Source organism: Oratosquilla oratoria, chromosome 24, assembly GCF_046742065.1.
Source record: "Oratosquilla oratoria isolate Oo_2021 chromosome 24, ASM4674206v1, whole genome shotgun sequence".
NCBI lineage: Eukaryota > Metazoa > Arthropoda > Malacostraca > Stomatopoda > Squillidae > Oratosquilla > Oratosquilla oratoria.
This window is the reverse complement of record NC_134800.1, coordinates 36,834,449-36,859,459: the sequence shown is the minus strand read 5'-3', so window position 1 is coordinate 36,859,459 and position 25,011 is coordinate 36,834,449. Positions and strand designations below refer to the sequence as shown.

At 40.0% G+C, this 25,011-nt stretch overlaps 1 protein-coding gene and 1 pseudogene across 1 annotated transcript in view; one reads left to right on the top strand and one right to left on the bottom strand.

Annotated features, from left to right (window-relative positions):
* The window catches only part of LOC143038564 (THUMP domain-containing protein 1 homolog), a 479,094-nt gene that overhangs the window by 401,089 nt on the left and 52,994 nt on the right, over nt 1–25,011 (bottom strand). The gene's annotated exons all lie outside the window — the stretch shown is intronic.
* Nucleotides 8,732–11,709, top strand: LOC143038247 (uncharacterized; annotated as a pseudogene).

Sequence of the window (25,011 nt, the reverse complement as noted above, 5' to 3'; positions counted from 1 at the left end):
CCTCTTTCCATACAGAAATTTCAAATAATTATATATCAGACTTCAAAACTTTTTGCTTTTGTATGACTTAAATATTAAATGTTTTATATTCAAAGGATTGTGGTGTTTATCTATCCTTGGGAAACTAGGTGCACGACAAAATGCTCCATTCCAGGCCTATTTGGTTACTTTACACAGACCTCTTGGTCCTGAATAAACTCGAAAACGAAGCGCACGACACAGATGTCGCGCCACGCGCTTTTATTCACCCAAGAGACATGTCTTCTTGGAAGAGGTCTCCATCCATAACAAAAACTCTGGGATAAAGGTCCCATGTATCCGTGTAGGGTTACTTGTTAGAAGGGTTAATGGAGCATGAAAGTCCACTTGTAAGCAAAAAAATTATATAACTGCACAAGGATCGTGAGGTTTTGGCGTGGTGGACGCACGCGGCTCAATCCCCTGGAAGGGCTTCGATGTCGATGCTTACACTAAATAGCATCGTCTAACTACTGGCCTTTGAAACACCGTATTGTAACAGCCAACGTTTTGCCAAACACGTCAGGAGCTCTTAGGTAACGAGACACCTTTCGAAATTTTGAACATACTGCCCGAGCGTGATGTGTAGTCTCAACTTGATTGAGCTATGGGCTACCTAGGACAGACCACCCACTCACGCGGGATCGGTTTGTGTGTGAGGGGAAGAATGTCTGTAAGAAAATTAAAAGATAGTGTATAAAAGAGGGCTATTGCCAATAAGCGCTTTTTGCATGGGGGATTCACTATGGGGCAATTGATCGTGGTGGCTCGGGAGAAACGGGCAGGGAACTTGGACGGCGGCGCCGACGCCTGCGATTAAAATCACCATAAGCTGAGAAAATGGTAGGCGTAGTACTAAAGGTAGAAAAACTGAAAAATCTTTAGTGGGAGGTAAACTGAACTGAGATGTAGTATAAGAGAAGGAAAGGAAGCGAATCTTAGTCTAAGAAAAAGTACGTGTAGATGTTTGTGCGTGGGGTGTAGTTATCTTCGAGAGAGGTGTATGCATCTTACAAGAAGTGAGAAGGTTTTTTCCGCGTGTGGCGTTGCTAATTAACCCCAAGCTAGGCAAAGCAGGTTGATGATTAACCCCAAGCAAGGCAATGGGCGATATCCGAAGCGTAGACAAAAGAGTGGATCCTATGGCAGTGAGGGGGGCAGGCGGGCGAGTGTTGATTTGTCTCTTTTTTTCCGAGTACAATTCTGAACGCAGAGTATTACGTGACTCAGGAAACGTTCGTATTTGTCTAAAGTGTAACACCCGCTCGTCAGCGTCAACGAAGAAGTCAGGCGTCTGTCGGACCTGTCGGCAGCAGAGACTAAAGCACAAAAAATCTCCTCCCCCACGATCGGCCGGCGAGAATTTATGGGCGTTGGCTCTGAGAGCTCGAGCGAGGGACGATGTCCGACCTCTGCTGAGCCAGCGAGTGAAGATTGTGTCAGTCTCTTTTCTTCCGAGAACTCTGAAAGCAGATAATTACGTGACTCGGGAAACGTGTATATTTGTCTAAGGTGTAAACCCGCTTGCCACCGTCAACAATGAATTCAAGCGTGTGCCGAACCAGTCAGCAGCATAGGAAAGAAAAATCTCCACCGCGACCGGCCGGCGAAGATCGATGGGCGTTAGTTGAAAGAGCTGGAGCGAAGGGCGACGTCTGACCTCTGCTGAGTCGGTGTTTATTCACTCGTACTTCTTCGCAGCTTAAGCCAATAGTTCCGTCCGAAGGATGAGACTGGTTGCGACTTCCCTGGCAGGATTTTTTTTTTTTTTTTTTTTCCCTGTATCATCAAGGGCGTTATCTTTAAATATCTTGTGATGTGGTGAAAAAGAAGCATCTCTCTCCGTGGACAATAAACCCCCAAAAGAAAATTAACCACCTGATTACAATGATTTAAAATCGTTATTGAAATCTAATTGCTTTCAATGCAGTCAAATATTTTAATTTTTACAAGCTTTTTTCCTTGTTGATTTCAGAATTAGTGCAGAGATTGCTTAAGCAGCTTGGAAGTTATCAGAATTATTAAAGGAAGAGACCGACTATTGCAAGATGAATATATTCATCTTAAACAAAAAGACTTAGCTAATGGTGTGGTGTCACTTGAGTGTGAAGAACGCAGATAAAAAGTTTCTTAAAACCAAGTACGTTCGTAGTATTAGGAAGAAATTCCATGATGTACAGGCGTATGTCAAAAGCGAAAATATCGATATGATACCGAGACATGGTTAAATGGTAACGTGTTTGAAGCTGAATTTAATATCGCGGGATTTAAACACTTTCATCAGGATAGAAACTGTGAGAGGCCGGTAGATAGAGGTAGACATTTAAGGTAAATCAGAGTAGATCGAGAGGTAGATGGAGAACGAATGCTAATCCAGGGTCAGTTGTTATGAATACTTATGAAAACAACGGCCGACGGCCGACAGGCGCCAAGGATAGCCGAGTCCGACTCGCGCCTTGTATATATTTAAGTGCTGAGTGTAGGTTGAATGCGGAGTGTCACCGGGTGTGTAATATTGTTTTGACTATTGTAACTGTAAGCGGACAAGCAATTTTTGTTACGACATAATACTTACATTGTGACATAGTTTAGAAGAGTATAACAGCCTTGGAGAAAAAGGTGGAGAAAAATCATTGGTGCAGAAAGGAAAGTTACGCCCTTATGGTGTGGCACTTGTTTGAGAAGTAAAAGACTATTGGATGAATGAAAGAGTGATGTCAGAACGAAGGTGGCTTGACGTTATGTAGAGAGTTCCGGGTGGGATTCTCGAGGTGTACCGATTTAGACCACAAGAAAGGTGGGGATGTTCTGTTGTACATTAAAAACAATGTTCATGCCTGTGTTTTAGAGAAAGTGAAACAGGACGCATATGATAGTTTGTGGGTAGAATTAACCCAAACAAATGAGGGGAGTAGGTGTAATATATAGGCCAAAGACATTATCATTAGCAGACAAACTTATTTCAAGAACGGTCTAGTTTCTGCAACCGGGATTTATTGATAATGGGTGATTTCAATTTTACTGACATTGATTAGATGACCCTTGAACATGTCCATATAGATAGTCGCTTGATTGATTGATTTGATTTACAGAAGTTTTGGCTTGAAGGCCAAGCGCCGGAGCCGGTAGGCCATTCAGCTCGTATCATATATGAATCTACAAGATTTCAAGTAAAACAGTAAAAACAATAACCACTCACAAAAACATATGAAAACAAGATACACTTACAAGCCATCATATACGCAATTCTAAATTTCATAAAATAAATTGATGTCTTTTAAAAACTTTAAAACATTCTTCACATGAGCCTCCTTTCCTAAAATTTCTTTAAGAGATAAATTTGTTAAAAAGTTTGCCCTGCGCTTATTTGAGTATGCAGGGCAGTGAATTAGATTAGGTTTAATTGTAAAAACAACTTGGCAAGTGGGGCATTGGGGGGCCAGCCTTTCCATGAAATGGAAGATGCACTCCAAAATTCTTCACGCTCTCCTGACATCGAAGTGCAAGACAATGCATCTCCTCTAGAAGCCACTGCAACTCAAGTTTGTAATGACCTCAATACTGTAATGCCTGTTCTTCCTACACCAAAGCCTCGTTTCACCAAAAAACGCAGCAGAAACAGTGAAGATGAGATGGATATGCGATTCTTAAACGAATTGAAACAGATGAGAGAAGAAGCGTCTACAGAATGTCCCAGATTGGCAGTATCTCTTGAGCTTACTACCCACGATGAAGAAATTGTCACCATCTGGCAACATTGATATCAGGATTGAAATGTATGAAATTTTTCGTAGAAAGATGTTTAAACCCGCCACCACTGACCAGTATGGCTATTGGACTGACCAGAATCGGTCATTGAGACCATCATCATCTGTATCCAATTATGTAGACTCGGAGTATACTACCCTCTGAGAAGTAACTTTTTTTTTTTTTAGTTGTACCTTTCACGTACCAGCAGGAAAGATTGCCCGACTCATGAGCGGTATTTGTAATTATTAGAATTTTCAATAAAATACTTCTTACCTTATAAAAATTGCCATTCTTCAACCCCAATTGCACGTCTGTAATTAGTGTTTCTTTTCATTATGGAAGGTCCAGTCATGTCCACCAGCTTCTTGAAGTTTTCATGAGTCCCTGAAGAAGTTGCAGAATTTATCTGGATGGTTCACCAGATCAGGGAATGAGTGAAGCTTCCATAATCTGGTCTTTTGGCATTTACTTCATGGATCCAGATCGATTTTCTGTTCTTGCGTCTGCGACGACGAAGCCATAACACAGCAGCTGCTGCAGCAAGCGGTTGTACGTCCATCCTATTTGAAATCTGGCGGGAAACTGAGCAGTAAAACTCGTATGAGTATCGCATTGACTTGACGAGGATTGACGATGTCGGTGGGAACAAGGTTTCGTCAAGTCAACACGCGTCACATGACTCGCCCAAGCTCTCTATATACCATGTCTATCCACTTCCGACAGAATTTCAAGGGTGTTGGCGCAGCGGGCCCGTGACGTCACCGGGCTGGTCAAAGTGGGGTTCGCACGTCCCATCTCTGTTAGTTATAGGTGGTTCCTTGCTTTTGCTTAGATATGTTGCTGCCTCCGCTCGCACCGCTCCACGCAATTAGTTGTATTCTGACAATGAAGATCTATATATACCGGTATATATAGATCTTGACAATATTAACTAACTTGCATATTGATCCATACATTTCTGAGGGAAAAATCTAGATTTTCCTGATGATAGAATTCCATTTTTAAATTTGGGAAGTGAAATGAAAAAAGAAGGATTGCGCTATTTTGGTGGATACATTGCTTTCAAGTTTCCACAACATTAATTTTCTTGGATCACATGTAACATCACACAATAATTCATGTAAGGGCCATTCCCTAAGTATCAATGGATTCTGATCACAGAATGGTGATCGGAAAGGTCAAATTAAAGACACCAAAGAGGAACAGAGGAAGAAAGGGGAAAAGATATTGCCTTGAAAATCTAAAAAATGAATAATGCTTGAGAGAATTGAAAAACAAGGTGGAGGAGAAATTGCCAAATGGTGTGTGTGAGGATGTTGAAACTGAGTGGGGAAAAATGAAGACGACGATAAAAGACATAGCTGAGGAAACAATCCAAGTAAAAGTACATGGTAATACCAAAAAGAAAACTACAATATGGTGGACAGAAGAAGTCAGACAAGCAGTTGGACTGAAGATGAGGTGTTTCCGAAAGTGGATGAAAACGAGACAAATAGAAGACAGACAACTATATGTAGATGCTAGAAATGCAGCAGAACAGATTAAAAGAGAGGCTAAGAGAGAAGCATGGGAACGTGTTGGGGAGCAACTGGAGGAAGATTTCGGTTGAGTCAAAAAGCTCCTATATAGCATGGCCAAAAATTATAGAAAAGGAGAGAATTCAATGACAGGAGGCTTGAAAAGTGCAGATGGGGAAGAGCTTCTTACTGAGCCGGAACATATTTGTCAAAGATGGATGCAATATTTTGAAGGGTTATTAAATGTGGAGGATTTTATAAGGGAGAATGATGAAATTCTAGTGCATGAGGAGGTGGTAAACAATGGAAATTATGGGGAAATGGATGAGATTACGAGAGAGGAAGTAATTAATGCAATTAAGAAAATGAAAAATGGAAAGGCAACGGATGAAGATGGAATCCCAAGTGAAATATTTAAAGCACTGGATGATGTGGGAGTGACATGGCTAAGGAGAATTTTCAACATAGCGTGGGAGGAGGGGAGGATACCAGATGACTGGAGGAGAGCTATAGTGTGCCCAATATATAAGAAGGGAGATAAAACAAGATGTGAAAACTATAGAGGTATATCTCTGCTTTCACACGCTGGAAAAATTTATGAAAGAGTGCTGGAACAGAGACTCAGAGGACTGGTAGAGGAAAAAATTGGGAAGTGGCAACATGGCCTTAGGCCTGGAAAAGGAACAGTAGATCTTATATTTGCTATGAAACTACTTCTGGAAAAAGACTGGGAATGGAATAAGGATAAATATGCTGTATTCATTGATATGGAGAAAGCTTTTGACAGGGTACCTAGGAAGAAACTGTGGGAAGCATTGGGACATGAAGAGTATGGAATACCTGGTAAAATAAAAAGGGCAATAAAAAGAATATTACATGAGACAATGAGTAAAGTTAGAGGAAGAGATATGGAGAGCGAATGGTTCGAAGTGAGAACAGGTGTGAGGCAGGGTGGTGTCATATCGCCGCTGCTCTTTATTATATATATGGACAGATGTATGAAAGAAATATGCGATGGCGACAATGAAATCACATTTGCTTATGCAGATGATATAGCAGTTATCACTGACAATGAACAACTACAGAATGCAACGAACAGATGGGAAAATACGCTGAGAACAAGGGAAATGAAAATAAATGTAAACAAAACTGAAGTTATGTATGTTGGTAGAAGAAATGTGGAAGTGGACGTGGAGGTGGGGAGTGAGAGATTAAAGCAGGTAACCAACTTTAAGTATCTTGGAGTTTGTTCTGAAAAAGAAAATAGACAGGACATAGAACTAAACAATATAATATATAAATACAATTCAAATATAAGCATGCTATATCCACTACTGAAAGACAAAAATATCCCCAGAAAATGTAAAACAACAATATACAACACCATATTAAGACCTATACTGACTTATGGATCAGAAGCCTGGACATTGACAAGCAGAACAAGATCAAAGATACAGGCTGCAGAGATGAGGGTGCTGAGAATGATTAAAGGAGTGACTAGGAGAGACAGGTTGAAGAATGATGATATAAGAAGAGAGCTGGGAGTTGTATCAATTTTGGAGATGGTGGAGAGAAGCAAGCTAAGATGGTATGGACATGTGCAAAGAATGAACGAGAACCAGTTACCGAGAAAATATCTGGAATATGGACCTCAAGGAAGAAGACCTGTGGGAAGACCAAGGAAGAGATGGGTTGAAGGAGTTGAGGAAGCACTGGCGGCGAGGGGAAGTAGCCTGACTGAAATTGAGGGAGGAGAGACCTTTGCGAACCGACAAGAATGGAGGAAAATCGTTCATCGGGACTCAGTGGCTGACAGGCACTAGCCTACCAGGCGTCTGGTGAAAAGATGAGAATACTATAGCTAGTTGGAAGTCTGGTGGTTTAATGACCAAGTGAGTTTTTTGTGTGATCTTGAGAAAATGGAACATGTTCTTGTTACCATGGCCAGAAATCACTAACACCAGGAACAAACTCCACAGAGAAATTAACAACGCAAATATGTACATATGTGACATTGCCTCGAGGCTACAATTTTTTTTGTAAGGACACGCATGTTTTTTAGAATGCGTAACCTTAATAGAAATCTAAGGCTTCACAAGAGTGAAAAAGGAAATATTCTAAACTAGTCAAATAATGGTTATTACCTGTTATTTCGGTTTTGATATTCCATTGTATGTGTGTGAGAAAGAATGCTTACGTACAAGCACACACTAATCATTATCATCATCTTTGACGCCATATCCCAGGAGCTCCCACAGTGAGATGACCACGGCAGAAGAGCTTCCATCTCTATCCAAACACACTCTCCTTGCCTGCTCAACAAGACCTCTCAATGATCTTTCACACCTCTCACTGACATACTCCCGCACCCTATCCCTCCATCATTTTATTGGAGGTCACCCTTTATCATCCGCCCACCCTTTATCTCAAATACACCCTCTTGGTCATCCTACTCTCTTCCATTTGCTCCATGTGGCCAAACCACTTTAACGTCCATCTCTACCTCTTCAATCACTCTACATTTCTCCCCCTCGCCTTTTGAGACCCATTGGAAAAAGCTCATACACACTTTGATTACTCATTCTATCCATTCTACTTACACCACAAGCACTTCTCACATAACTCATTTCCACTGCCTGCACTAGACCTCTGACTCATTCCAAAGCCATGTTTCAATTGCATATGTGAAGGTTGGTACTATTATTGCATTTCTTAAATCCCTCTTGGCCACACACACATACTAATGCATCACAATTTTTTATGAGGAGTCACAGCAGCGACAGGTGTAGACATAACACACACACACACTGGTATTGCAATGAGCTAGAGAGATAACGGGGGGAAATATAATAATTCCAGTCTTCCTTGGCGTTTCAGTTTTCTTCAGTGTTTCACAAGAGAAAATGGAAGCAGACCGACGACGTCAGAAGCTGCGCAGAATGGCTCAAATGGTTAGACCTGGTATATATAGACCTTGGACTCGCCTTGACGAGGCGAGACTCGCTTGGTGGAAACTGCCTAAGCGACCACGTGATGATTCTGCTGCATCTGCGTCGTTGCCTAGTGAAGAATCCAATGAAAAGTTCGTTCGCTCTTCCCTTTTTCCATATCTCATAATGTAATGCTCTTAGTTACAATCTGTTGAATATTCGTGGTGAAGCGAGGGAAATTAATCTAAGGCCCCGTCCACACGGAGCATTTTGATGCGCGATGTATTGAAGCGATGAGTTGAAAAACGTGACTTTCAATTCGTCGAAGCATCATGAAAGCAGTCATGGGGCGAAGCCATTTCAAATCGCTGAGCAGTGTCTAAAGGTAGGCGCACACTTGTCCGCATCGTACGGACAGCACGCATCCTACGCATCGGATTTTAGTATTCTTTACATTATTTCAAATGGGTCTGCGCGCATCGTACATCGGCAATGCCGAGGAGGATCCCCGAAAGAGCATTCAATCCGATGCGTACGAACGATGCGGATGGCCTCTACGGCATTTGCCGGCAAATGTGCGACCCCATCGTCAGTTGCAGCCAGAGCGCCGTCGCGGTCGGATGCAAACCTTCTTCTTCAGTATTTATTTTATTTTTTCTGTTTGCATAGCTATGCTTTGCTTGTACATAATATATAATGTTATATTAACTCACTGACTGTTTTTAGATATGTTCCTAAATTTTTATCCTATCTACCTGGTAAATTACCTACTCGAACCTATATTGACCTCCTTTACCTTCTCTATCACATTTCACTTCACTCTGGGACTATATAAATCCTGTGCAAGATTAAATTGTATCTGCACCTAGTGGTTGTTCTTTAGCATGCACCTAGTGGTTGTTCTTTAGCAAGCACTTGAGTTTTTAATTTTTATTGTTGCAGCTGTCACAGCCTATAGAACGTATGTTGCTAATGTGGCTATAAACTGCTGTAATAATAATATAAATCCTGTCTACTTATTTCAGTAGCTACTTGATAAAGACGGGGTTCAACTACATCAATCGGCATGGATGTGGCACAGCTTATAGTCATTGTACAGGAATACGAAGAGCTGTACAATACAAGACATTCAGAGTATTCAAATCAACAACGAAGGGACAATATCTGGGAAGAGATAGGAAGGAGAATGAATCAGCCAAGTGAGTATTTTATATTTTTATTATCTATTTGTATGCAACTACCTATCCAACCGAGTTACTGACTCTTGAATAATAGGTAGACAGCTATTATCCATTGAAGTTGAGAGATCGCAACTTCATTAGGTAAAAAAAAAATCAGGGCAAAGATCTCTATATACCTATATATGTGAACTTCAAAATAAAAATGCATTTTGTAATTAGGTAATTATTATAGTAATTTGAAGAAACGTTCGTCCTGTTTTTTTTAGACAGATTACACACAAGAATAATTATATTTTAAGTAAGGCGCTGTCCAATTCGAACTCTTCTTTGTTGCCACTCAACTGAACCTATTTCTGAGTTGAAATATTCTTTAAAACTATCTCGTACTTCTAAAGCATCTTGTCTTGAAGCACCGCCAGTTCCTAGGAAATTTCTTAGGCCTTCAACATTGGAAATGGAAAGATCTAAATCGGATTCAGTCCAGTGACATGCATCATCTCTCAAAAAGTTATGTAGACAACAAGCAGCCGTTACAATAGAAACACAATGTTCATGGGAAACATTTAGTCTGCGTTCAAAAATTCTGAATTTTCGAGCCAAGATACCAAAAGCGTTTTCAGCTGTATTTCTTGGACGACTCAACCGGTAGTTGAAAATCTTTTTCTCTTCGTCTTGATGCACATTATCACGTGAGTAAGGTCTCATTAAATAAGTGGATAACGGAAAAGCTTCATCCCCTATGATGACATGTGGTAAAATTGTATTTCCTCCTGGAAGTGCCTTTGGTGGGGGTAGGTTAAAGCTTCCATCTGCCAAACTCTTACCCAAATACGAAGTTCGGAAGATGCTAGCGTCAGAGTTTTTACCATATCCACCGACATCGATAAATAAAAACTTATAATTTGGATCTACTAATGCTAGAAGAACAGTGCTGAAATGTTTCTTGTAACAAAAGTAATCTGAGCCACTGTGTGGGGGTGCTTGAATTACAACATGTTTTCCATCGATAGCGGCGACTGCATTAGGAAAATTCCATTTGTCACAGAAACCTTTTTCTGACTTGATCCATAATTCTTGATTAGGTACAGGCATAACTATGGGTTTCAAAACAGTCCATATTGCGGTGGAGGTTGTATAGACGATTTCACGAACTGTGCTCTCACCCATCTGGAAAGAATAAGCTAGTGACCGAAAGGAGTTCCCTGTAGCCAAATATCAGGGAAAAAAAAAACAAAAAAACAAAAAAAACGTTGGGGTATATTATACCGATCATTAAGTATTAGGTGACCCTAAAATATATTGAAAGAAATTATATTGGAAAATTTCAAGCTCTCACTCGCCTGATTTTTTCCCACTTATGAAAAAAGTACATGCTGTAATTTTTGGATTAAATTAATTGATAACAATGTGTGGCCCTCACTGTCCAGTCACTGAAAGGATAGTAAAATATACCACTAGTTTTTTGTCAATAAGCAGTGAGGGCCGCATTTAAATATAAATTATTTAGCTCCAAATATTATCATATTTATGCTTTCATATTTTAAATACAACAAGGGGTTGAGAGCTACAAATTTTCCATCCACATTTTTATCAATAGATGTATTTATGGACCTTAATATCAAATGTATTATGCTATAATTATATTAATCTTTAATTCATTGTCTATTTCAGGTTCAGCTTGTAGAATTCAGTGGACAAGAATTAGAGACAATCATCGGAAAGCCATGCATTTGCTCAAAACAAAAAGTGGACAAGCGAGTCCAAAAATGAAGCCACCCAAATATCATCTGGAGCTACAATTTTTAACTCCATATCTTAATGATAGTGAACATCGCATGTCTAACATTGCCCCTTCACCTGGCTATCTGGAGGATGAAGAAAGCGATGGAGAACCAGAACCTACTTTTGCAGTTCCAGTTCCCACTTCTTCCCCAGCAACAAGTGATGCACAAAGTGTCTGTTCCAACAGTTCAACACATGGCAAGCGAAAAAAAAACTTCAGGATCTTCCACGCCACAAAACACAACAGCATTGGTTTTGGAAAAATACCTCAAGAGCAAGGAGCTCAAATCACCTAGTCAGTCTGACACATTAACAAATTTCTTCGTAAATATGGCTCAAACTGTAAAAACATTTCCCCTTCAAGACCAAATTTACATAAAAGGACAATTGTTTCAGATGGTGAATGGTACTGAAATGCGACTGCTTCAAGAAAGGGACCAAAATAATCGTGTTCATCCAATTGATGTGTTGCAGCAAAATGCAACTTCAGAAGAAGACGCTACGCAACACAGTATAATGCAATTACTGTAAGTGTTGATTATATTTCAGCAACTTATGTATGCGCTTATTACAAACCTGAAGTTATTTTTGAGTTCTATACCATTATAGAGAATGATACATTTATTTTCAATTTTGTGCAAGATAAATAAACGGAAAATGTCCATAAATTTTATTGCATCCTTACCTTAAGCAAACTGCTAGTCTTTCTTTAGGGCTGACTGGAGTGCGGAATGGAGTATTTTCTTTCGCTATATACATTTCCAGAATGTTGAGAAGGTGAGAGAATTTTGAATACGTCATGCGAAAGTAACGAAAAAATTTGACATCATCTTCCATCAAATCAGGGAACAATGTATGAAATTCTCCAAATTCCAGCCTTTTCCTGTTTATGTTGTGAATCCATGTTTTCCTTTTTTTAACTTTCTGTTCTTCTTCTTCTGCCAGCAAACAGCTAACCACTACAATTTCTTCCTCTTCACTATCACTGTTCAACATTTTCACAACTTTATACACTAGAAAGATATGGAGTATGTCCTTCCAGAGAGAGCTCAGCTTCACAACTGCGGATGGTGAATGGTCCAATGCCGACAATGTGCGCAGAAAATCCGATCCGTCCGATGCGTGCCGTCCGTACGATGCGGACCAATGTGCGCAGACCCCAAAAACAATCCGATGAGTACGATGCGTGCCGTCCGTATGATGCGGACAAGTGTGCGCCTACCTTTAATGTCCATGCGTCCGTAACAATAATGTAGCCTAGAAAAACAAGGATGGAGTGTAGATTGAAAGGAATAGTTACAATGTACTGCCAAGTACATGTGTGCACAGTTTTCCATCCCCCTATAGAAAATTGATTTAAGTACCTACTACAGATATGGCAGGAACTATATTTTCATTTTACATGCAATAATATGTCCTCCACGCTATCAATCTTTCTTATTTATTTCAGTGGCAATGTAACAATGTTGTAGAAGACGAAGCATTACACAACGCCTTTATTCAGAAAATTCTAAGGAATGCCGAGAGTATTATAAGATATACGGGCATACAACAAAAGGATTTTTATGATTTGTTTGATTTGATAAAAGAAAATGTGACTCGCATACATTATTGGGTGGAGAGGGACAATTAAGAATGAGAATACACCGCCAGGCATTATCAAAGCACATACAAATAGGAAGTTGTCACACTTTGATGAATATTTAATGATCCTAGTGCATATGAGAGAAGGATATGATTTGGGAACTTTAGATCTTTTTGAAGTAGCACAAAGTGTTGCAAGTAGTATCATCATAACTTGGATTAATGTACTGTATTTAGTACTTAATGCTCACTTCCAGTCTACTGCCACTTTCACCCCTTGTACATCTCATCACCTTACTTTTACCCACATTTATCTTTAGCTTTCTTCTATCACATACTCTCCCAAACTGTCACCAACTTCCTCAATCCCTCCTCCGATCCTGCCACAAGTGCAGTGTTGTCCGCAAACAACAGCTGGCTCACCTTTTTCTCCATTTTCTTTAATCATCTCCAATCCCTGACCCACTACCCTTGCATTTACCTCTCCGCATACCCCATCCATGTATAAGTTGAACAGCCAGGGCGACATAACGCATCCTTGACAAAGTCCCACCTTTACCTCAAACCACTCACTCTCTCTATTTCTAATCCTGACACAAGCTCTACTACTTTCATAAAAACTCTTGACAGCTCCCAGAAGCTTTCCTCCTATATCGTATATCTGCATAACCTCCCACAGTGCCTTTCTGTCTACCCTATCGTAAGCCTTTTCCAGATCCATAAAAGCCCAAAAAACATCCTTCCCCTTTCCTATAGCTTTCTCACATATGTCTTACCACAAAGATCTGATCTACACAACCTCTACCCGTCCAAAATCCACACTGTTCCTCACCAATTACTCCCTCTGTTCCTCTCAATCAAGATCCTCCCATAAGCCTTCCCAGCTACACTTAACAAGCTAATCCCTCTGAAACTACTACATTCACACTTGTCCCCCTTTCCCTTGAAAAGAGGAACTATACAGGTGCTCCTCCAGTCCTCCGGCACTCTACCCTCTCTCCAGCAAACATTAAATAACCTCACCAGCCAGTCCACCATCACTGTACCTCCTTTTTTTTTTTTTTTAGACATTCTGCATGGCATCCATCCAGACCAGGTGCCTTACCTGCTTTCATCATCTTAACAACTGCTTTCACTTCATCCTTCCTTATTTCTCCTCCATTCTCCTCACTCATCACTCTCATTTTCTTAGCATTTCCCACTGTAGCTATCTTTCCCTCCCTATCCTCCTTCACATATAGCAACTCCCTAAAATATTCTGCCCATCTTCCCCTTACTGCCTTCTCTTCCATTATCATCTCTCCATCTGCACCTTTTACCTTTTCTTCTCTACTTGATTCACCTCCTCTTCCTCTCTTAATTTCTTTCCAAAACATCTTTTTATTACTTTCAAAATTTTCTGTCATACTCTTACCCCATTTCACATTTGCTCTCCTCTTTGCCTTTACCTTTTGCTTTACTTCTCTTTTCTTTTCTTTGTACCTCTCATATGACTCCCTCGTCCTATTTTGTAACCAATCTGTGAAAGCTCGCTTCTTCTCTTCTACAACCTTCTTTGTTTCCTAATCCCACCATTCACTACCCTTCCTTCTATTTCCTCCTGTCCTTCTTGTTCCACACATCCTCTTTGCACACTTTGTGACTCCCTCATTGAACCATCCCCATTCCTCCTCCACATTTAGCTCTAATCTATCCTTCACTCCCTCCCACTCCTCCTTCAGCTTCAAATACTAGATATAGAAACAATAAAGAATGGTTGAATCTAGACCTAATATTCACTTCAGAACCTGACATTGTGACAGGGAAGATAAATGTACAACAAAAGGAACTTTGTAAAACTTATAAATTCTTTCAAAATGCTAACTGGGAATTTTTTTTTCAAAAGAAACAAAGATGGAAGACAAATGGAACATATCTAAAAGTATAAGGAAGAAATTTACAAATATGTACCAAAGACAAAAAAATTATATAAAGTGTTGGTACAACAAAAGGTGCAGTGAGGTTAAAGACAAAAGAGACAAGCCTGGAAAGGATGGGAGAAAAATCCAAATGGCAAACATATATAAAACTTAGGAATGAATATGTGAATATATGCAGGAAAGAAAAAAAAGAAAAAAAAATATATATATATAATAGACAAATGTAAGGATCACCCTAAACTTTTACAAATATGTAAATGATAAACTAAACAACAAACATGAAATAGTGAAACTGCATGAAGGAGATAGAGAATAAATAGATGACAGAAATGGCTAAAGTTATGATTAGACATTTCAGATCTGTTTTTACAATTGAGAACTTACAAATTTGGGAAGATGGACGACAAACAACCCCTCACTCAAAGAAGGAAAGGTACTGCAAGATTGGAAAAATGCAAACATCATACCAATATATAAAGGAGGAAACAAAGAAGATCCTACAACTTCAGACCAGTATCCCTTACAAGCACAGTAACAAAAATATGCAAAAAAGTTATTAGGAACAAATGGATCAAATACTTGGAAGGTTATAAAATACTACACCCTGAACAATTTGGTTTTAGAAAAAATGTTTTTACTCAAGATTAATAGAAATAATATAAAAAAGAGATGGCTGGGCAGACTGCGCCTTCTTGGACTTGCAGAAGGCTTTTGACAAAGTACCACATAAAAAACTAACACAAATTGAAATAATAGGAGGAAGCCAAGGTAAGCTACTGGAGTGGATGAAAGATTTCTTGAGTGGGAAAAAAATGAGTGGTAATTAGAGACAAAAATTCGAATTGGGAAGATATAAGTGGTGTCCCACAAGGCTCTGTATTGGCTCCTTTAATGTTTGCCATATATATAAATGATATGGATGAAGGAGTGAAATGTTAATTGAACTTCTTTGCTGACGATGCCAAATTTTGAATGATGGTTCCTCTAAAGTTATGAGGTGGATGTAACAGAAGAAGCTTTTAAAGAGTAAAGATAAGTGTGATAGTTGCATTACTTTGATTAACTGGACAAAATATTCTAGATCAAAGGATGGATTTATCTGGAAATGCCAACGAAGAGACTAAAGTATAAATCGACCAAGTGAATTAGAATAGGATTTCAACCCCCCTCCCCCATTCTAATATTGTACGTCAAAGGTGGATTCATGTTATGAATCTTTGGTGTGAGTATATTGGAGTAAGAGCAGCAAGCTGTCGGATGAATCTTTGAGAAAACGATGAGACTGTTACAAATTTTTCAGAGGTCTGTGCTGTGTATTTTGTAGCAAATGCTAACTTGGTGTGCCTGGGGTTACAGTAGAAATTGATGAATCTTGCTTCTCTCGTATGCAAAAACATTGTGGACTTGACCACTTCCTCCCATTTGGGTTTTTGGTAACTTCGATAACAGCATAAAACCTTCAATTGGCTACATGGAAATTGTTGAGACAAGGGATGCTGTCTCCCTTATCCCTATAATACTCAAATTTGTTTGACAAGGATCTGTCATTCACAGTGTTGAGTAGAGAGCATACAGGAATATTCAACTCTTGGATACATGCACAAAACTGTGAATCACTCAATTTTGTTGATGCTAACACAAGCGATTGAGCGCCTTACTAGCGGTTTTGTTGCTGACACAAAGGAAACAAATAGTTGCTATTGTGCGGGATGTGTAGGCTATGTTTCTTGTGTAACCGATATGGCAAAATCCAGTTCTTGAAATAAGTATAGTTGGCACAATGGAGAAAGAAAAAGGCTAAAAAATATTAAATGAACCAATGAAGAGAGGCCTGATATAAGTAAGGTAGAATCACCGAGTGATCATTCTAAACTCCTGGAAGACACAAAGTTCTAAACGAGTTACTGAACGAGGGTGGTAATATAGTATCTATGGGTGATTTTAACCTCTTCCCTGGCAGAACTGGGTATACTCGTTTTCACTTAAAGTTCCTTTTTCAGTCATCGACTAGAATACTTGGCTAAAACGTAACCTTCAAAAACTAGCTACAGACATATTTACTATTTGATTCTGAGCCTAAGCCATTCTACATGTGAAACAAGTATTCTCAGCAAATCGTACGGGTGGCAGAAGCATACAAGGTAGAGTGGGCAGTTCAAGGCCTTCTTACTAGACTTGCTACGATAGCCACTGTGGTCGAGTGCAATTTTCATCCACATGACCACTCGTTTTTCATAGCTTTTTCAATGAAATTACACCCCAATGTCTAATTCTGAGGAAGATAGTGAACATGAACCTTCCCTCAGAAGCTTGAATACTTCTAATGACACTGCCAGTTCATCAAACAATGACTATTTCTCCACAAGTGATGATGAGGAGGAGGAGGAGGGAGGTGATGGGTGAGCCTGGATAAGCCTGGAGTTGTCAGAGGACTGCAAGAATGCAGCACCACCACATTTCCCATTCACAGGAAATCATGGAATTATGGTTGATGAAGACCCAACAGAAATGAGTACTTTTGAAACCTTGTCTTTTTATCGATAACAGGATTATTGACTGTGTACTGGTAGAGACTAAACGTTTTGCTGAACAAACTGGACAAGGTGATTCTTTGTGGTGCCCTGTAACAGAGGCTGAAATTTTCGTATTTTTTGCTATGAAAATGCTCAGGGGTATTGTGAAAATGCCAAAAGAAGAAATGAACTGGTCACAAGATAAACTACTTGAAAGACTAATTTTTCAGAAGCTAATGAATTAAACTGTACAGTAAGATAAAACAGTATCTTCATTTTGTGAATAATGAAACTCATGATGTACAAATCCACCCCAACCCAAATTTGTATAAAATCTATGATGTATTTAAGAGATTATGTGAGAACTTTATGAAGTGTCATACCCCTAGGCAAGATGTACGTATATACGAAAACCTTATGTTGTTCAAGAGAAGGTTAGGATGGGTACAGTATATTCCACTGAAAAGGAGGAAGTTTGGAGTGGAATATTTTATACATATAGTTTATAATTAGACGAGTTAACTCGTTTTTTGCCTACAAAGGTATTTTCAAAATAAAGAGTCAACCACAGAAATGGCAGACATTATGATCACATTTCAGATGTTTTTACGATTGAGAACTCACAAATCTGGGAAGATGGATAATGAGAAAGACCCCCCTAAGTGAAAGAAATAAGGGTAACACAGAAAGAAATAAGAGATCAAATAAAAAACCTAGATGTTAGGAAATTGCATGGACCAGATGTAATTGCAAATTGGATACTGAAAGAGTGTACAGTATACATGAACTGATGGACAAATTATACAAGATAATAGATTTCTCACTCAAAGAAGGAAAGGTACTACAAGATTGGAAAAATGCAAATATAATACCAATAAATAAAAGAGGAAATAATGAAGATCGTACAAACTTCAGACCGGTATCCCTTACAAGCACAATAGCAAAAATACAAGAAAAAGTTATCAGAAACAAATGGATCAAACACTTGGAAGAGAATAAAATATTAAACATACATATACCAAGGCTTTTTCCCCCTTCCAAGGGAGGTAGCCAAAAAGGGAAAGGCATAAAAACACTCCCACCCATTTCATCCCTAAATACACTCCACACCCCTCCCACCCTTCCTCTCATCTGAGCACCTCCTGGATGACGGGTCATCCCTGCACCCTGCCCACCGCCCTGGGTCAGAAGCAGTGTCACAAGACACAGTACATCCACAGCAAGGCCGCTTCATTTAATCGGCGACCCCCCCTCTCCGTCCCCCTTTGCATATAAGGCGAGGACGGGGAGAAATCCCTTCGGGCTGCGTCAAAATTTACTCACACATACTACCCCACCCCCCACCCATTCCTCCTCATGCAGTCACAACATCATCCATATACAACCATTCTCCACTCACCTCTGTCTTCCGTCCTCTCCCTTCCTTCCTCAACAGACATTCCCCTCTTCCCCAAAGCCCCCTTCACCCCATCCATCCACCTCATCCTAGGACGTCCCCTCATGTTCACTCCCTCCACATCTGCCTTCCATACCTCTTTTACTAGTCTTTCTTCACTCATTCTTTCCATGTGTCCAAACCATCCTAATATTCTTTCATCAACCCTATCTCCCAAATCCTTTTTCACCCCTGTTCTCCTCCTCACCTCCTCATTTCTCACTCTATCTAGCCTAGTAACCCCCACCATACTTCTCAGACACCTCATCTCAAACACATTCAAACTCCTTCTCTCTTCTTCTCTTATGTTCCACGTTTCTGCCCCATACAGTGCTGTTGGCACAATCACTCCTTCATACAGTCTCCTCTTCGCATCCATTCCCAAATGTCTATTCCTCATTACACTCTTTAAACCACCAAGGCATTTACTCGCTTCTCTCAATCTACATTCTACCTCCACCTTTTCCTGCTACACTTGCACCCAAGTATCTAAAACTATCCACTTCCTCCAGTCGCTCTCCCTTAATGTTCACTTCCAGTCTACTGCCACTTTCACCCCTTGTACATCTCATCACCTTACTTTTACCCACATTTATCTTTAGCTTTCTTCTATCACATACTCTCCCACACTCTGCCACCAGTTTCCTCAATCCCTCCTCTGACCCTGCCACAAGCGCAGTGTCATCCGCAAACAACAGCTGGCTCACCTCCCACTTTTCTCCATTTTCTTTAACCATCTCCAATCCCTGACTCACTACCCTAGCATTCACCTCTCGCACCACCCCATCCATGTATAAGTTGAACAGCCAGGGCGACATAACGCATCCTTGACGAAGTCCCACCTTTACTTCAAACCACTCACTCTCTCCATTTCTAATCCTAACACATGCTCTACTACTCACATAAAAACTCTTGACAGCTCCCAAAAGCTTTCCTCCTATCCCATAAATCTGCATAACCTCCCACAGTGCCTTTCTGTCTACCCTATCATAAGCCTTTTCCAGATCCATAAAAGCCCAAAAAACATCCTTCCCCTTTCCTATAGCTTTCTCACATATCTGTCTTACCACAAAGATCTGATCTACACAACCTCTACCCGTCCTAAATCCACACTGTTCCTCACCAATTACTCCTTCTGTTCCTCTCCTAATCCTCTCAATTAAGATTCTCCCATAAGCCTTCCCTACTACACTCAACAGGCTAATCCCTCTGAAACTACTACATTCACACTTGTCCCCTTTTCCCTTGTAAAGAGGAACTATACAGGCACTACTCCAGTCCTCCGGTACTCTACCCTCTCTCCAGCAAACATTAAATAACCTCACCAACCAGTCCACCATCACTGAACCTCCCTTTTTCAGACATTCTGCATGACATCCATCCAGACCAGGTGCCTTACCTGCTTTCATCATCTTTACAACTGCCTTCACCTCATCCTTCCTTATTTCTCCTCCATTCTCTAAACACTAAACAATTAGTCTTTAGAAGTGAAAGAGCTTTCCCACAAACTTAATATGCTTTTACTCGAGATTAATTGAGCTAATGCAAGAAAAAGATGTCTGGGCAGATTGCGCTTTCTTGGAGTTGCATAAGACTTTTGACAAAGTACCACATAAATAGTAAGAAAAATTGAAATAATAGGAGGAATACAAGGTACGCTACTGTATTGGTTGAAGGATTTCTTAAGTGGGAGAAAAATGAGTGATAATTAGACAAAAATTTGAACTGGGAAGATGTGATAAGTGGCATCCTGCAAGGCTTTGTATTGGCTCCTTTAATGTTTGCCATATATACAAATGATATGGATGAGGGAGTGAAGTGTCACATGAACTTCTTTGCTGATGATGCCATATTACTCAAGAGAGTAAGCACAGAAAAAGATTGCAGATCGCTACAAGAAGACCTTGACAAAATATGGGAATGGAGTCAGAGAAGTGAAATGAACTTTAACATTAAAAAATATAGTATAATGTAATTTGGAAAAAGCAAAAATAGAATATTAGGTTAATATAAAAATGGGAACAAGGAAGTCAAAAAAGTAGACTCAGAAAGGGACCTGGGAGTGATTATCTCAAATGACTTGACACCTGATATGTCAATAAATTAGTTTGTGAGACTTGTAACTTGTTAAGATCAATGAAAATGGCATTCGACTACCTGGATGAAGAAATGGTAAAGAAAATAGTGGTTGCACCACTGATCTAGATACAACTGGATCACGGATCGCTGTCGAGATTATGAGGTCGGCGGCAGCCATGATGTTAGTACCAAAACAAAGTCGCGCCACGCGATCACTGATCTGATACAGTTACAGTTCTCGGCAGCTTTCGCTCCCATATACATATTCAACGATCATTTTACAATGCCAACTTGTGCTGCATTCAACTGCACCAACCGGAGAAAAGGTGGATGTGAGCAGTCCTTCCACTCGTAAGTAAATTAAGGTTTTATTACCCAAAACATCCCGATACCTATCAACAAATGATGCGGCCATCAGGAGCCATAAAATGTTGCCCACCAACTGTTTTGTTAGGTGTTGTCATGTTAATGCTTTGTATTTATTATCGTAAGAAATAGAGATCTAGCAGCAACCCATTTGTCACGAATGTAATCGTGGCAATAGCAGGATAGATATTTATCATTTAAAAATATCTTATAAGGCTCAAACGCTGTCCAGAGCTGTGTAGCTGTATAGAACCAGTTGTTCTTCCTGATTACATGTGTAGGCTTTTTCTATATTGTGAAGTGTGAGGAATTCATATTAGATGGGCTGAATTACTATTCGGGGCCCATTCAAAAATTATGTAACGTTTTTTCTGGTGAAATTCGACACCCCCCACCTCATGTAACATTGCGTAACACTGGGTGTTACATCTCCCTGTATTACATAACACTGATTACAATTAATTACAACTCGGCACCCCCATCAAGTGTAGGCCAGATCCGCCAAACACCCCTCCCCCTTGACTTCTCACCAAAACATACTCATTTTTATTTGTCCTGTGTGAAATTGTTTACGATTGCATCAAAGAATGAAACATGGTATGATGTTTTTGGATTTGTTTGCTCGATATTTATTGCTCGATCTGTTAAGGATATGCTATTTCAGTGCATAATTTATGACATAAATTAATAAATGAATATAAATAACCATTATTAGCGTTGCGTAGCACTGTTGAAAACACCCCCACATCCTCGTAACGCATCGCATCTACCATGCACCCCCACCCCGTGTTACATACTCTTTGAATGGCCCCTTACATGTTCACCACTTTAATGCGATATTTTACTATTTGAAACAATTTAGATCATAGATATGGCAATTTCTCTATCTTTCCACATGTTCGACACAACCCCGGATTCTAACCTCATCGTCAATTTGATCAAGTGTATCGTCACGTGCTTCTGCAAAATCAGGCTCTATCATATCTCCAAATTGTATTCTCAAAAAGTAAACGGTGTCAAAGTGAGGAAGGAGTTATCAAAACTTGTTTTATTCAAGCACCAATAACGATAAGCAGTACAGTAATCAAATGTTATAGGGATATTTATTCCGTTAAATGCTAGTATAGATCTATTATTATCCCTATAATATTTTGACTATCATTATCCCATTTGTTGTCTGTGTAACATTCCCTTGAAGTTATAATATATACTGGAATTATAATTTGTCAGTGCCAACTCATCCATATACTGTACATGCACAAGTTTATGTATATGAATGGTTATTTCTGCCAGAGATAATAAATATCAATATATTGTTTTATTGTGATGATGCTATTTTGATATACACCTTGTATACGTATGTACGTACGTACGTATGTATGTATGTATATGGAGGGCCCAGCAGCGACGAATTGTGTGGGCATTATATACCCAATCATGCTTGGATCACAGGCCACGAGAGTATCACGACAGCTCCCATGACACTGATCTAAAAATGATGTTATAATGACCGGCGGAGCGGTTCACACTATACCTGTTGCACTGAGAAATGGCCGTTAGGGCGGAGCACTGGGAGTTCCCCTGTGGTGCCACATATAATTATTTCATAATTCTATTTTATTTTATAACTCTATTTTATAATGTTGCCACATATGATTATATTATAATTTTTTGTCACACACCACCACCGAGGTAAAAATCAAAGCAATGTTTTCTATACAAAGGTTTCGTTTCTTCGAGTCTAGACATGGCATATGGGCAACAGAGAGCGACGTTGCCGCTACATCTAATCTCTGGCCCCGCCCCCCTCACACTGCATTCAGAAAACATTGCATCCACACGCACGTTCTCGCCATGGATGCCCATCTGTGGCAACACCGGGAAATCTCCTAGCCCCGCCTTAGCGGTCATTTCTCCTTGCGCTGACTATAGCTGTTTTGGTACTTCCATTATGGCGGCCATGTCCCGCCCGCTGGCCTCACTCCTGGGGCAGCCCACGGCCCGTATACGCTATCCAGGTGTTATATAGATCAGTGGGTTGCACTAATAGGACCTAGAGTATGCTGCAACACTATGAGCACCTAGCACACACACACACACACGTACACACCCTTTCGTCAAATGGATGGCGAGAACTAGAGTTCTGAAGAAAAAGGAAAATCTACGTGGATCTCAACATCCAGGAAGTGCCTTATTGTATTTATAGGGAAGGGGAGAGCTCGTGGTATAGTGGGGGGGTGATAGGGAAGGAGAAAAGTAGGGATTATTGAGGGAAATGGAAGGAAATGAGGAAGAGGGGGACATGGTCCTGGAGGCCAGGCGTCTTGTAAACAAAAGGCGGACTGATGACGTTGACTTTGATGATGATGGGATCAACAAAAATGTAAAGATTAGAAGTATAGATAAGAGCAGCACAGTGGAAGGTGATGATAATAGTTTCCAGGGATTTAAAGAGGGTGGGGGGGATACCAACCTCCCCCGATTGGCAAGACTAGAGGAGAAATTTGATAAGATGACCGAGCATTGGGAAAACAGGTTCGGTAACGTAGCCAAAATTGCACAGAGTTGAAAGATTGGAAGAACTAGAGAAGGCGAACAAAAACTTAACTTTAGAAATAGAAGAATTAAAAAGACAGTTAAAAGAAGTTAAAGAAGAGAATGAGGAATTAAAGAGGAATAATAAAGACAATAAAGAGGCCATAGCAAAGGAAGCACAGGGCTGGAAAAAAATCCAAGAAAACAGTAAAGTTGCATTTACTGACATAATTAAACAACAAATGAAAGAACAAACTGAAGACTCAGTTATTAAAGTGATGAGACAGAAAGAGAATATAGTAAGAGACTTAGCAGACAAAAAGAAATGTATAATTATATTAGGAATGTTAGAGAAATTTAACCAAAATAGAACCACATGAATTTAAGAGGAAAAAGAAAAAGTAAACAGTTTACTAGAATTAGTTCAGGAAGATGAACCTGAAATCATGAAACAAATTGAAGAGATGTTAAGGCTTCTTCCAATGAAGCCTCCTCTCAGGCAATCTCTCTTCCAGACTTGTGGGACTCCCCAGTAGAGGGACTGCTGACTAGTGTGCCTCACTCAGTAGAGGTGCACAGAAGCAATGAGGATCAATCAACTCTAGAATCTAATTGAAAAACAAATACTAATACAAATTCTTCTGTTAATGCTGAACCCAAGCCTCAGCGTGAAAGTCACTATTAGACCTAATCGTTCTTCTCCACAACTTGGAAATTCTAGTACTCCTCAATCCTCCTCTGCGGAGGTTCTCTCACCCCCTGTTGAGGGAATGTCTCCTGCCCCATCTGGAGGGGCACCTAAGGTCTCCATTGCTGAAACCCCACAGGGTTCCTTCAATAAAGCCTCCTCTCAGACAATCTCTCTCCCAAACTTGGGGGGCTCCCCAGTAAAGGGACCACTGACTGGTGTGCCTCACTCGGTTGAGGTGCACAGAAGCAAAGCTATGGAGTCTGAAGCTGTGTGCAGTAAAAGACTCCACAGTCCACCCTCATCTCCAACTTCTTCCCCATATCATGATATACAATCTAATAAAGGAACTAATAATTCATTCTCTACATCAACATCTGTCAGACCATTGTCAGAGAAGAGGATGCCACCCGCGAAAGCAAAGAAATTACAAAAGAACCCATCTTGTAAACCCTCTCTCTCCCAACCTTCTCTTCCCAGACTAGGAGACCCAAAAAGGAAAAATGTATAATGTCTATAATTCAATGGAATATTCAATGCTTTAATTCTCATCGAGAGCAGGTTCGGATTCATTTTAAAGAGCATGATGTGTCTGCTATTTGTCTCCAAGAGACTATACTTGATGATTTGTCCCCTAATGTTGGACTTAGTTATAAATTTTACATCATACATATACCAAGGCTTTTTCCCCCTTCCAAGGGAGGTAGCCAAAAA